Source organism: Protopterus annectens, chromosome 10.part0 (genome assembly GCF_019279795.1).
Source record: "Protopterus annectens isolate FY-2018-M chromosome 10.part0, PAN1.0, whole genome shotgun sequence".
In the NCBI taxonomy this organism is placed as follows: domain Eukaryota; kingdom Metazoa; phylum Chordata; order Ceratodontiformes; family Protopteridae; genus Protopterus; species Protopterus annectens.
Genome location: NC_056744.1, coordinates 481173661 through 481187514, shown reverse-complemented (window position 1 = coordinate 481187514; position 13854 = coordinate 481173661). Strand labels below are relative to the sequence as shown.

The 13854-nt window shown below is 38.3% G+C and overlaps 1 protein-coding gene and 1 long non-coding RNA gene across 2 annotated transcripts in view; one reads left to right on the top strand and one right to left on the bottom strand.

Annotated features, from left to right (window-relative positions):
- The window catches only part of DDR2 (discoidin domain receptor tyrosine kinase 2), a 1067915-nt gene that overhangs the window by 742011 nt on the left and 312050 nt on the right, over positions 1-13854 (bottom strand). The window lies entirely within an intron of this gene.
- LOC122813201 overlaps positions 11706-13854 on the top strand; it is a 32011-nt gene continuing 29862 nt past the window's right edge. The window contains exon 1 of the long non-coding RNA XR_006366649.1: positions 11706-11968. This is a non-coding gene — a long non-coding RNA (uncharacterized LOC122813201). The remainder of the gene's footprint in view (positions 11969-13854) is intronic.

Here is a 13854-nt window from a genome sequence, read left to right as displayed (position 1 = left end):
GGGGTGGCAAAAGCCTTAACCAGTATCCGGAATCCCAAGGGCGACAGGTGCAGGCCATCTCTGGCAAAGCATCATGGTCTGTTGATCATGTCATCCCAGGCAGACAGATACTGGATCCCCTTAGAATGACACCAGAAGCTTAGCCAATTGTTGAATTCAGTCATTTTCTCTGTACCATTCTGGGTGATGGCAGGATGCTACTCAGGGCTAGGGTCATACCTGCCTGGGCTACAAGATTGGACAGCTCCTTCATGTCTCTTTTCATGTAGTCCAGGGAGGTACATCTCAGGTCATTCACACCAACATGGACAACGACAGTCATATTTGTACTTGTGGAGTGACCTGAGTGCATGCGCTATGTGGCAGATCCTGTCACCCAACAGGCAACTGACAGTAACTTTCTCCTTGTTTAGCCTGGTGAGTGGAACATCAGTGTGCCTGACTATAGAGTCACCTATGACTAGAGTGTTGGGTACGTTGTTGTGCCTTATGAGCTGTGGTTGAGTGGCACACTGAGTTTGTTGGCTATGTGTCATTTGGGTTGTATTGGGGGCTGGAGGTTGCTTGCTTTTCTGCTTTGGAGGTCCCTGTTGCTTGGGCAGATTTTTATTGAGAGACTCCACGAATGTAGGTGTGTGTTTTGTGTTTCTATGTGTATGTTTTGGTGGTGTAGGTTTTGAGGGACTATGTGATGAGTATGGTACAAGTGTTTACCTTCTCCTCTTGACTGTCTAGTCCAGTCTTGGGTGAAGAGAGCTTTGCTTCCAGTTTGGCTATATAAGTGCATCTCTCACAAGTTGTAGTGTTGGGTGGTAGGAGGAGAGGATTGGCTGTTTACATGAGGCAATTGCTGCATTGCCCCAAGATGCCCAGATTCATCAGGTAGACAGGAGAAAACACAGAGAGCTGACCCTTAGACATGCCTGGATATATGCAGGCCAAATTTATCATCCACTATCATCCTTAATACTTTACAATGAGAAGTACCTTCAATGATTCTGTTATTAAGAGAGAGAAAGAGAGAGAAAGAGAGTTTTCAGTCTTGTTTTTTCGTGAGTGAGGGAGCTGGGGAAAAAATACTTTTTTTGTGTTGAGCATGACTTTTGAGTTACAAAGCCATGTTTCAGTGGCTGTTAAAGCTTCCCAGGTGCATTTTTGGAGATATGCCAGGTTATCAGATGTGCATATGAGTGTGGAGTCATCTGTGTATTGTATTAGGGAGGCCTGTTGTGTGGATGTGTGGAGGGTTTTGGTGAGAATGTTAAAGAGGAGTGAACCAGGATAGAGTCTTGTGGTACACCGGTGGTGACTGGGAGGTATGGAGAGAGGGTGGAGTGCAATTTACTGATACCTATTGGACATGTAACTTTTGAACCATGGATAGGTCAGCCGACATAGACCCAGTGAAGATGTTTGAAGCATAATTTGTTGTGACGAAATGTATTGAAGGCTTTAGGCAAGTCTAGAAATAAGGAGGTGGCTCATGTGCCATTACCTCTAGCTTTATTGACAGTATCTGTAAAGGTTAGAAGTGCAGTATTAGTACTATGGGAGGGGCAGCAGCTGTGCTGTGTGAGGGATATGAGTTCTTCCTGCAGGAAATAGTTTAGCAATTATTTCTGAATACATTTTTCAAGCATTTGTGAGTGGGGGGGGGATCAGATTGCTATAAGTCTAAAGTTAGTAATGTCTGTTAAATTTCCTCCTTTGTGTAGAGGGATAATGTGCGATTTTTTTCCAGAGAGAGTAAATGTGGGATTCCTAGATTGACCTCTCTATACAACCATAACGAACATCAAAGCCAAAATAAGGCTGGTGAGAGTACCAAACTGAGAACTGCCTCAGCTGTTAACATAAGTGGTTACTCTCAGCAGAGACCATCTCAGACATACACTTTCCATATTTGAAGCACTAAGCACAACTTTATCACAGAGGTAACTAAATGGTGTCTGGCAATACAGCCAAGCTAAATTCAACATCTAATGAAGAAAAGAGATTACTAGAAAGACATTCTGAATTAGTAGTTCTGAATTTAGAAATCATGGCTCAAGAGAGCTCTACAGAAACTAATGGCATCTGCATAGCAAAAAATCTAGCACTAAGTGACAATTGCTGAGGGAAAGTGGAGCAGATAAGCTAAACTTTCAAATGCCAAACTTTAAACAGACCGTTCATAGATAGAAGTGACTATGAGAAGAGATGATGCGAGTATACTGGAATCCTTGCAAACAATAATAAAATTCACCTGAAACTCTGAAAATTGCAAATGGTAGTTTGGGGATATTGGCAGATATGGCTGAACATTATTTATAGCAAAATAGATCTGGAGAGGGATCCTTCTGTGTACAGGATTATGGGTAAAGGGGAGAAGTTTTGTAGCCTGCTAAAAATGTAGATGCCGAGCTGGCCAAATCTTGCAAGCCTTAAGTACTAAGAGTAGAGAAAGTTGAACCAGTCCTATCACATATTTTGGTTTGTAGAAGCAGAAACAATTTATGTTGTTCAGCAGGTATTGCCTGAGGAACCTTTAGATTTTGAAAAAGAACAAGACAGAATTTGCATTTCCTTTTTTCTGTAGTACCATTTGATGTTACCTAATTAAGAGGAACATATGTTTTCAGAGTATCTGACAGTGCCAATTTTCCATTAATTTGCTGTAGACAGCCTACGGTTCTCCATTACCAAAATTATGAGTTTAGATTGTGGCCAGCAGTTGTTGTTCTCTTCTTGTCTCTCTGCTTTGCTGACATTACTATAGACAGTCATGCAAGTCATATATACTGACCTTTTGCTTCAGTCTTATAATATGATCCACTAGAAAAACATGGGTGCATCTTTTTTTAACACCGAAATAAAGTACATAACATGAAACCACATATATTGATATATTATATAAGAAACTGTGTAACACAACAAAATCTCACCTAAATATAAGCAGTCTCCAGACATTGTATAAGACAAATACATCACAACTAAATATAACCAGTCTATGTGATGCAACATTGTAAAACAATAACACATTTAATAGGCCTCAACATTACTGATACGAGTACTAGTTAGACCAGTGGTTTTCAACCTTTTTACACCTGGGGACCAGTGAAAATAGATGAATTATTTCGAGGACCTCTAATGCAGAAATAAAAAACATTATTTATAAGGAAGCAATTAAAATGATCGCTGTTTGAACTTGTATGCCAAAGGATATGAAGTCTGGAACTTCAGTCCTTTTTATGAGGAACAGACTAAAAATATGGAGAAAAATCTGGACATTTGACAGGTACCTACCTCTTTCATACACACACACACACACACACACACACACACACACACACACACACACACACACACACACACACACACACACACACACAGAAACCTACCCACCCATAAACAGACAAATCCCAACAGAATCAGGGACAAATCCAGAAATAGTCTGGGATACTTTTCATATATTAGTATTATTAACTTGAGATATTGACAAAATAACACAACATGAGTGAATATGCATTTTTCTAAAGTAAAATAAGTCTGTAACTCTAATTATTGTCATTATTTATTAAGTATAATTCAGCATCTTTTCTCCAAAAGTCACCACTTTAAGGTGGGATTATGAGGGACAGAGCTAAAATTTCAGTCAAAATCAGGGACAGTTGAGAGGTATACACCTACCTACTTACCTGCCTTCCTCTTACACACACACACACACACACACACACACACACACACACACACACGCGCACACACACCATACCACTCAACCTCTTAGTACAAAAAATCTGGGCAAAGCCAAAAATAATGGTGGGACAAAGCCCCAAAATTGGGGACAAACTTTAAATATTGCTCTCACAAACTTATAAAGCTGCTAGAATAAAAGGTATTGTGTTAATGTGAATTTTCTGAAAGAGATGAAGTCTGAAACTCAAATGCCTGTCATTATTTAGTGAATTCTGTTCTCATGGATTTGGCACAATAAACCCCAAAAAAGACACATTTTATGAGGAACAGACTAAAAATGTCTTTCGTCTTTTCCCGTTAGGGGTCGTCACAGAGGAGCACCAGTCCACATATTGATTGGCAGTGAAGTTATTACAGTGCCGAGTTGCCAGCCCAGCACCCAACCTTCACAGAAGGCACACACACACACACACACACACACACACACACACACACACACACACACACACACACACACACGCGCACACACGCACACACACACGCACGCACACACACACACACATGTACCTACTGCATGTCTTTAAAACTCATTTGACCACAGGGACGACATGCAGACTTTGCACAGAAGGTAATCCAGGTGAGAATCGAACCAGAAAACCTCTCGCTGTGAGGTGACTACACTAACCGCTGCACCACTGCATGAGGCAAAAAATGGACATTCTGTGAAAATCTGGACAGTTGAGAGACTCCTCACTCTTTTTACACACACACACACACACACACACACACACACACACACACACACACACACACACACACACACACACACACACACACACACACACACACACACACCTACCTACCTCTCATTTGTCAGTTCATGGTCCACATTTCAAACATCTTCTGGCATTCAAATTCCACTCGTGCAGAAGACGAAGATGTAAACAGCAGGGTGCCCAATTGCATAAGACAAAAACAGGTTGCACACACCTGTCATGCCTGTGTGACTGAACCTAAAAGGCGACCTTCTTAAAGAAGTCTCCCCACCAGCTGCCCCCCTCCCAGCCAGTGGGGGCCCACTCCCTTCCAGTGGGCTCTAGGCTTTCACAGATCAGCAGGAAATTTCTGCCAGACTGGACCCAGTACATGGACCAGTGGTTGAAAAACACTGAGTTAGACCATTAAAAATTATTAAATCATTCTAATAGCACCTCATGAAATCAGATACATACTTCAAGGCCTCTGCAGAGAGAATATGGAGAGGATATTTTAGAAAAACATTTTGTTTCAGCATGCTGTCATCTTTAATTAAATATAGGCTAACAAAAACAAATTACAAAATAGTTATTCATCCTAAGGGAAGTAGCACTACAACTTAATTGTCTTCTCAGCCAGGGAAACTGAACTATTCAGAAAGAAACATAAAACTCCCTTCAATAAATTAAACAAAATTTCTTGAAGAACTGTAACATTTTAATTTTCAGAATAGTTTATAATGTTCTGCTATCATTCTGTCAAATATTATTAAAGTCCTGAGTATGTACCAAATTTTAGGGTTACATGTTTATTTATGTAGGCCATTTCCAGTGGAGGCTCAGGTGAGGAAAAATCTCTATGTTACAATGAAACTAAATGATAGCAAAAGAAGACTGAAAGCAAAATAACAATACAGGTTACAGTCATGAAGACAGGCATGTAATTATGCGCAGAGCATTAGCACATTCAACATGGGCGTAAACTAGTCATGATATTTTTTTCTTTTTAATTTTGTTTGTTAACTAAGCAAGCTAAATCACCAGCTTAACAATAAACATAAATTACAATGAAAGAAGATTAAAAGCAAAATAATAATTGAGTTTGCAGTCATGAAGACAGGCTTATAATAAAATACAGCAGGTTAGGCCTTTCAACACGGACCTAAACAAGTAGCAATATGCTTATTTTATCTTATTTATTAACTCTGCAAGCCACTAGACATGAGTCCCTTTTCAGGTGCCACATAGGATCACCAACTGACTTGCTCTGAGTTACACAGTAAACAAATGCATGCTGAGGGAATCAAACCTTAATCTTCTGCACTAATTGCAGGTTTAGTAAAGTAGCATTATTGGGATACAAATAATCAGATCTATTGAAAACAGCAGCCCACCATAGCAACAGAACTAGCTTCTACTTTAAATGTTCGCATCAATACAATGCTATGCAACTAAAATCATTATTGTTTTAAAATAAGCCAAGGCAAGAATTCCTAGACAATTAGAGTATAGTGCAGTACTAATCAGCAGTCATGCCAATGGTGCAGACATTCAGGGATAATGTAGAACATAGTGCGGTTCTAATCAGCAGTCATGCCAATGGTGCAGACATTCAGGGATAATGTAGAACATAGTGCGGTACTAATCAGCAGTCATGCCAATGGTGCAGACATTCAGGGATAATGTAGAACATAGTGCGGTACTAATCAGCAGTCATGTCAATGGTGCAGACATTCAGGGATAATGTAGAACATAGTGCGGTACTAATCAGCAGTCATGCCAATGGTGCAGACATTCAGGGATAATGTAGAACATAGTGCGGTACTAATCAGCAGTCATGCCAATGGTGCAGACATTCAGGGATAATGTAGATCATAGTGCGGTACTAATCAGCAGTCATGCCAATGGTGCAGACATTCAGGGATAATGTAGATCATAGTGCGGTACTAATCAGCAGTCATGCCAATGGTGCAGACATTCAGGGATAATGTAGATCATAGTGCGGTACTAATCAGCAGTCATGTCAATGGTGCAGACATTCAGGGATAATGTAGAACATAGTGCGGTACTAATCAGCAGTCATGCCAATGGTGCAGACATTCAGGGATAATGTAGATCATAGTGCGGTACTAATCAGCAGTCATACCAATGGTGCAGACATTCAGGGATAATGTAGAACATAGTGCGGTACTAATCAGCAGTCATGCCAATGGTGCAGACATTCAGGGATAATGTAGATCATAGTGCGGTACTAATCAGCAGTCATGCCAATGGTGCAGACATTCAGGGATAATGTAGATCATAGTGCGGTACTAATCAGCAGTCATGTCAATGGTGCAGACATTCAGGGATAATGTAGAACATAGTGCGGTACTAATCAGCAGTCATGCCAATGGTGCAGACATTCAGGGATAATGTAGATCATAGTGCGGTACTAATTAGCAGTCATGCCAATGGTGCAGACATTCAGGGATAATGTAGATCATAGTGCGGTACTAATCAGCAGTCATGTCAATGGTACAGACATTCAGGGATAATGTAGATCATAGTGCGGTACTAATCAGCAGTCATGCCAATGGTGCAGACATTCAGGGATAATGTAGATCATAGTGCGGTACTAATCAGCAGTCATGACAATGGTGCAGACATTCAGGGATAATGTATAACACAGTGTAGTACTAATCAGCAGTCATGCACTTGGTGCAGATATTTAGAGATAATGTAGAGCAAGTGCAGCACTAATCAGCAGTCATGCCAATGGTGCAGGTATTAGAGATAATGCAGAGCATAGTGCAGCACTAATCAGCAGTTGTGCAATGGTGCAGATATTCAGAGATAATATTTAATACATTTCTTCTAAGCTGACCTATCTCTTGCAGCAAACTCTCAAATATTAGCACCATGCAACCATGCTCATATATGAATCCCTAAGCGCCAAATATAAGAGCAAAGACGGGACTGTCTAAAGTATATGTATACATATATATATATATATATATATATATATATATATATATATATATATATATATATATATATATATATATATATATATATATATATATATATATATATAATCATTGTATTCATATTTACACAAGAAGCAAAGCTATTTACATTCATTCTGAAGACAGGTTATTATGTCTTCTGTTTATATCACATTGAATGATGGCTTTGTGACATGCATTGAAAGTCTACAGAGTGGCAGATGATTTAAAAAAAAGTCTTTATTACTCTGTGAAAATGTAGGGATCTACAGCCTTTGTCAGCTGAAGGAGATCATTAAATTTAGGGCCCATTGAAAGGAATAACATATATTTTGTTCTTTCCACTGACAGGAAGAGGTTGAATGTGCAGCCAACATACAGAACCTTAAAAGCCAAGAATTTGGAACTGAAACTGCAAGCATTTTGTGACAGTTCAGCACTGAAATGGCTGGCAGGACGTTAAGGAAAGCCATAATTGAAGGGTATAAGAACAAATATTCCTTTTAGCAGACTAGGGATTTTAAGTCACATGGGTGTGCCATCTGCTTTAACGAAACCAAACAAGAACATTTTTGTTCTGTCTGGTATTTGAACTTATACTTTTCAGGCCATCACTTCCTCATACAGTCTCAGATGACCTACTACAACAAACCATTATGATTATTTTACCTCACAAATAATATTGAGCCATCAGAGATGATTAACATTTTAATATTTTCCTTAGCAGATTGGATTTTACATCTTTCCTGTGGTCACGTGTGAGTGGAGATGAAAACTGGAAATGCCATGAAAGGGTGACATGGATATTACACTTTATTTATCTAAATAATTAATTTGAATGAATGCATTTTCTAGTAAGGCATCTTGACTTTTAATTAATCTTAAACTAAAACAGTATTAAAAAATAAATGAATATTACTAAACGAATATTTTTAAGAAGTTTTATTTTCCTGGAGGTAAAGTTTTTAAAAAAGGTTTCATTAGCTTTTACCATTTATTTTCAGTACACATTGCATTTTGCTAATGCATTTGTTTCTCATCTGTATTTAATTCTTCTCATGTATAGAATATAAAAACTCAATGCAGAAAAGTAAGTCAGAATTGTTGAACTTCTGCAGTCTGCCCTCATTACCTATCTACTGCAAAAGCCTTATATCTCACACAATATACTGATATGTTTATTTATTTCACTTTCAGGTGTTCACCACTAATTCCTGACGTCTGACAATGCCTGAAAACAACAGCAGTACAAGGGAAAGACAAAGCAAACCATTTAATAAAATCTATCACTTAGTAAAAAATGTTGTATACAAGCATTGTCATTCTCTCTTTGAAGAAGTGCTACAAAGTTTCTTACTGTTGAGTGCTAAACTGGTCCTACTTCGGCTTTCCCTTGTACTATTGTTGTTTTCTGGCATCTTCTGTAAAGTGTTTCTTTTGTGTTTTGTTTGATTTCTTGCAAATATGTGAGGACAGAATTCACTAAATAATGACAGACATCTGAGTTTCAGACTTCACATCCTTCAGAAAATTCATGATAACACAATACCTTTTATTATAGCAACTTTAGAATAAAAGGTATTGTGTTATCATTATTTTTTCTGAAGGATGTGAAGTCTGAAACTCAAATGTGAGAGCAATATTAAAAGTTTGTCCCTATTTTTAGGGCTTTGTCCCACCATTATTTTATTTATTTTTATTTATTTAACATTTGTTGACCGGGCTAGTCTAACTGGATATATGTCCATTTTCAGTAGAGGCCCGGGGAGAAAAGCTCCAAAAGAACAGACAATTTAAAACAAATCAAAGGACAAGAAGAAATACATAATAGTTTACAAATGTTAACAATACAGCTAAAATAAAAGGAAAACCTCATTTCTTTAAATCTATAAAATATATATATATATATATTTTTTTAAGAGAGTGCAAGGAAATAGAGAGGAGAGTAGTAGTGGAAGAAAAAGACAAAAGGAAAGAGGAGAGAGAAATACAGAGAGGTTTGGTAAAAGTAAGGTAAGAAGGAGAAGTAAAATCTAATATGAGAAGCAAGGAGAAGGTAGTTCAAAGTAACATGCTAAGAGGGCTAGGAATGAGAAGAGAGTAGGGAGGATAAGCATAGGAAGAGAGAATGTAGTGTTGTAAAGGAGGAGAGATTTTAGTCAGGGTCATTTAGTCATTATTTTTGGCTTTGCCCAGATTTTTTGTGCTAAGAGGTTGAGAGGTATGGTGTGTGTGTGTATGTATGTGCGTGTGTGTGTGTGTGTGTGTGTGTGTGTGTGTGTGTGTGTGTGTGTGTGTAAGAGAGAGCTAGGTGTCTGTGTGTTTAAGAGGGAGGAAGGTGTGTGTGTTTGTGTGTGTATGAGGGAAGTAGCTCTGTGTGTGTGTGTGTGTGTGTGTGTGTGTGTGTGTGTGTGTGTGTGTGTGTGTGTGTGTGTGTGTGTGTAAGAGGGTGTTAAGTGTGTTTAAGAGGGATGGAGGTAGGTAGGTGTATATATGTTTGTGTGTGCAAGAGGGAGGGAGGTAGGTAGGTAGGTGTATACCTCTCAACTGCCCCTCATTTTGATCCCACCTAAAAGTGGTGACTTTTGGAGAAAAGGTGATGAATTACACAATATATAATGACAATAATTACAGTTACATAGGTGATGAATTACACTTAATAAATAATGACAATAATTAGAGTTAAATACTTTTTTACTTTAGAAAAATGCATATTCACTCATGTTCTGTTATTTTTTCAATGTCTCAAGTTAATACTAATATACGAAAAGTGTCCTTGATTTTTTCTAGATTTGTCCCTTTTGGTCAAGAACTATGGGTAGGTATGTAAGTGTAAGAGGTAGGTAGGTAGCATATCTCTCAACAGTCCATATATTTGCAGAATGTCTAGAGTTTTGCCCCATATTTTTGGTCTGTTCCTCTTAAAAAGAACTGAAGTTTCAGACTTCATATTCTTAAGCATACAATGCTGAAACAGTGATTGTTTTAAATGGTTCCTTATAAATAATGTTTTTTTTTATTTCTGCCTTAGCAGTCCCCAAATAATTCTCCTATTTTCACCAGTCCCCAAGTGTAAAAAGTTTGTAAACCACTGCAATAGCATGTGGGAGACTACAAAACAGAGCCCCTTCAACTTTTTAACCACAGCCAAAAACTTCATGTCCTTAAGGATCTCGTAGAAGGGCTTATACTTATGAAATAAAAAGAAAGTACTTCTATCCTTCTATAGTAACCATGCAGCAATAAAAATAAGCCTGGGTCATGGCTACAAATGGTCCGAGGATTATCCCACTTATATGTTTATCAAATCTAAAATAAATCTCAAACTTACCAACTGGATTACCAGTATAGCACACCACAGTAGTAACTGCATGGACATTATGCTGGCCTGTGTATAATAACATAACAAGGGATGTAAGAGTATTGTATACCATAAGGATATGGTCATAGCAAGAAGGAAATATAAGAATAAGAAGGACAAGTATATCTTGAGAGGATTCTTTTACTGTGGAACAGCTTCCCCATCCACACAAAATAAAGTTCATCCCTGTCAAAGTGCAACTTAGATCTATAAAAGGCAAATAGAAAAGTTACCCCAGGACTGCCCCCGTGCTACTAATGGATAGAAGCAGCTCCTAAATGCTTTATCTCATGCTGAAGAACATGCAGTCTATTGGGCTGGAGGGAGACTGCATTCTGGAAGGCGGTGTTCAGTACCAAAATTCTGGCTATGTCTCCGTCACTAACTCAGATATTTTGAAATTTGACCCAGCCTGCAAGTTTCTCCTAATCCCTCCGAGATTCAGTCTGCTATAGAGCTACCTTGTTACTTGAAGTATCAGTATATTGTAATAGGTCTGCGTGGTAAAGTAATTTCAGGAATACCTCAAAAGCATGAGCATAGTATAACAGCATATTAATGTGTATTTATGTTGCTTATGTTATACTTTGAAATAGAGCTAACAGGTCTCTTAACCCCTTCATCCTTTACATTCCAATACAAAGAAGTGTTGTTTATGGCACTAAGAGGAGATTAACTCCTTTCAAAAAGTGCATTATTTTTGTGACTTTCGTTTATTTGGTTTGGTATCATGTGTTTGGGCACTGAAGAGGGGGACTCACTGCTATTTACCCAAACAGTGAACAGCTCGTTTGCTGCACTGAATAGTTCATTAGAGAAACTTACACAACGGCTTGAACAATCGGAGAAAAATCAAGCTGGTTACTCTCATCAAAATGCTTCCTTATCTGAACAGGAAGTTAACGCCCAGGTACTACCAGTGTGCAGGTTTGCTCGGCTTTTGCTGCAGAAGCAGCCAGCAGGTTTACTATCCTTAAATCAAAACTCTTCTACACAGAACGAATTTGGTTCTTAACCATTTCATCAGAGGGGAATTAATTTAGTTAATGGAGATGAATGGCACCTGATAAGCCAGGATGTGAATGTAAACAGTAATGGGAACACTATAGTGAACGGCGAGATCATTCTCAAGGAATGGCTGAATTCAAACTTCTCCTTTGGGCACACGGCACACGGACTCTAATATGGCTGTAAGTAATGATAAATACATTGCTAAACTACAAAAACTTGACTATTTGCTTCTTAAACTAAAGAAGCTTCAATTAGAAAACACTTATTTTAAGGAGTGTCTGAAAAATAAAATAGTGCCTAAAGGTTTAAGGATGTGGCGGTTTCCTACCAGACTTATTGCTAATTCATTGTTTCATAAAGACCTTTTAGCCATGTTTGATCATCATGGCTATGAATATATGGAGATGGTTGTTAGATTTAACCGAAAAGACATTGATGTTCTAACTAAAGAGGCATGTGAACTGGACAAGGATATTACAAGTGCTGAAATGCATGCAGCGAATGTTTGAGTATAACCGTGTTTTTAAGAGTATTGAAGGTCAAATTAATAGTATTACAAATCAGAAAATTAGGAAGCTTGACAGGGATAGGGTACAGTATGAGTCTAATACTGGTTACCCCGACCCACCGAAGTTCCAAGTTTGGGGTAATAACAATACTAACTATAATAACAGCACTGTTAATAGTTATGTAAGCGCACAAACAAATGATATGGATGTTTTTTTTAAAACAGGAAGATTTTCCACTCATGAGGTGTTCTGAACGCATCAAGGAGAGGAACAACCAAGAGAATGCTCAGAAAATGCACCATCAAATGCATTGGGGGAGGGGGGCAATTCCAACTTCAGGGGGAACATGAGAGGCAGGCCGAGATACAGCACTCGGGGCCGTAGATAGTAGACATGTTAACCCAAATAGACCAACCCTCCATCCATTTAAACTCAAAAGGTGACTTTAAGGCATTTAATTTTTCCTCTGTACATATTGATCAGGCTACATGTGATGTGTTGGCCAGAGGTATGTCCTTTGTTCCTACCAAATCTATGGATGTGAGCAACATATTAGTAGATTTAAAATAATACGTAAGGAAACTGAATTTGAGTATAATGTTTCACAATGTGGACTACACTAGGAACCCATTGTACATCTCTAACACATACAACCCCCCCACTCCAACCATCTTTACAATTGTTTGAAAGTATATGTGAGCTGGACTTATGAAACTTAGAACACAGGAAATTCCAAAACGTGACATACAATATGTCTAAGGATGAATTTGAATGCTTACAGAAATTGAAATTTAATGATGGGGTGAGAATTATGAAACCAGATAAAGGGGGAGGTGTGGTGATTATGGATGTTGAATTGTGTAATGATAAAATGAAAAGGATACTAGAGGGGAAGCGTACACAAAAGTCTCATTAAATTAATTAAATGGAGCCTATAGAAGAATTAGAAGTGAACTCAATTATTTATTTATCAAAGGAAGCATTACCATTGATGAGTTTAATTACATGAATGTTACCCATCCCAGGATGCCCACTATCTTTGGTCTGCCCAAAATCTACAAAGATCTCTATGACCCCCCCAATGAGACCTACAGTGGATATTGGGGGATCTATAACACAGCCCATTGCTAAATATCCAGACTTGCAATTGAAGGAGGTGTTACAAGGTGAGGTCCATTTATATAGGGACTCATGGGACTTCTTGAAAAGAAACTGATGAAAGACAAGCAACCGAAAGTATTTAAATCAGAAATCTTCAGGAAATCCACGTTCTCGAACAGCTATTTACACTATGAGAGCTCCCACCCTTACAAACAAAAAAGAGCTGTAGTCAAAGGGCAGTTTGTAAGGGCTGCACATATGGTCACATATTTTAACAGCTTTTTGGATGAATGTGACAGGTTGAAGGACATGTTTATTTGTAGGGGCTACCCATCCAATCTTGTGAACGAGGTTATGTTAGAAGTAATTAACAAATGTGAAAGGGGGTCATTTTTGCCTATTTTAAACCAAAAAATAGGGGACTGTATTGATGACATTGTCAAGAACAGTAATGT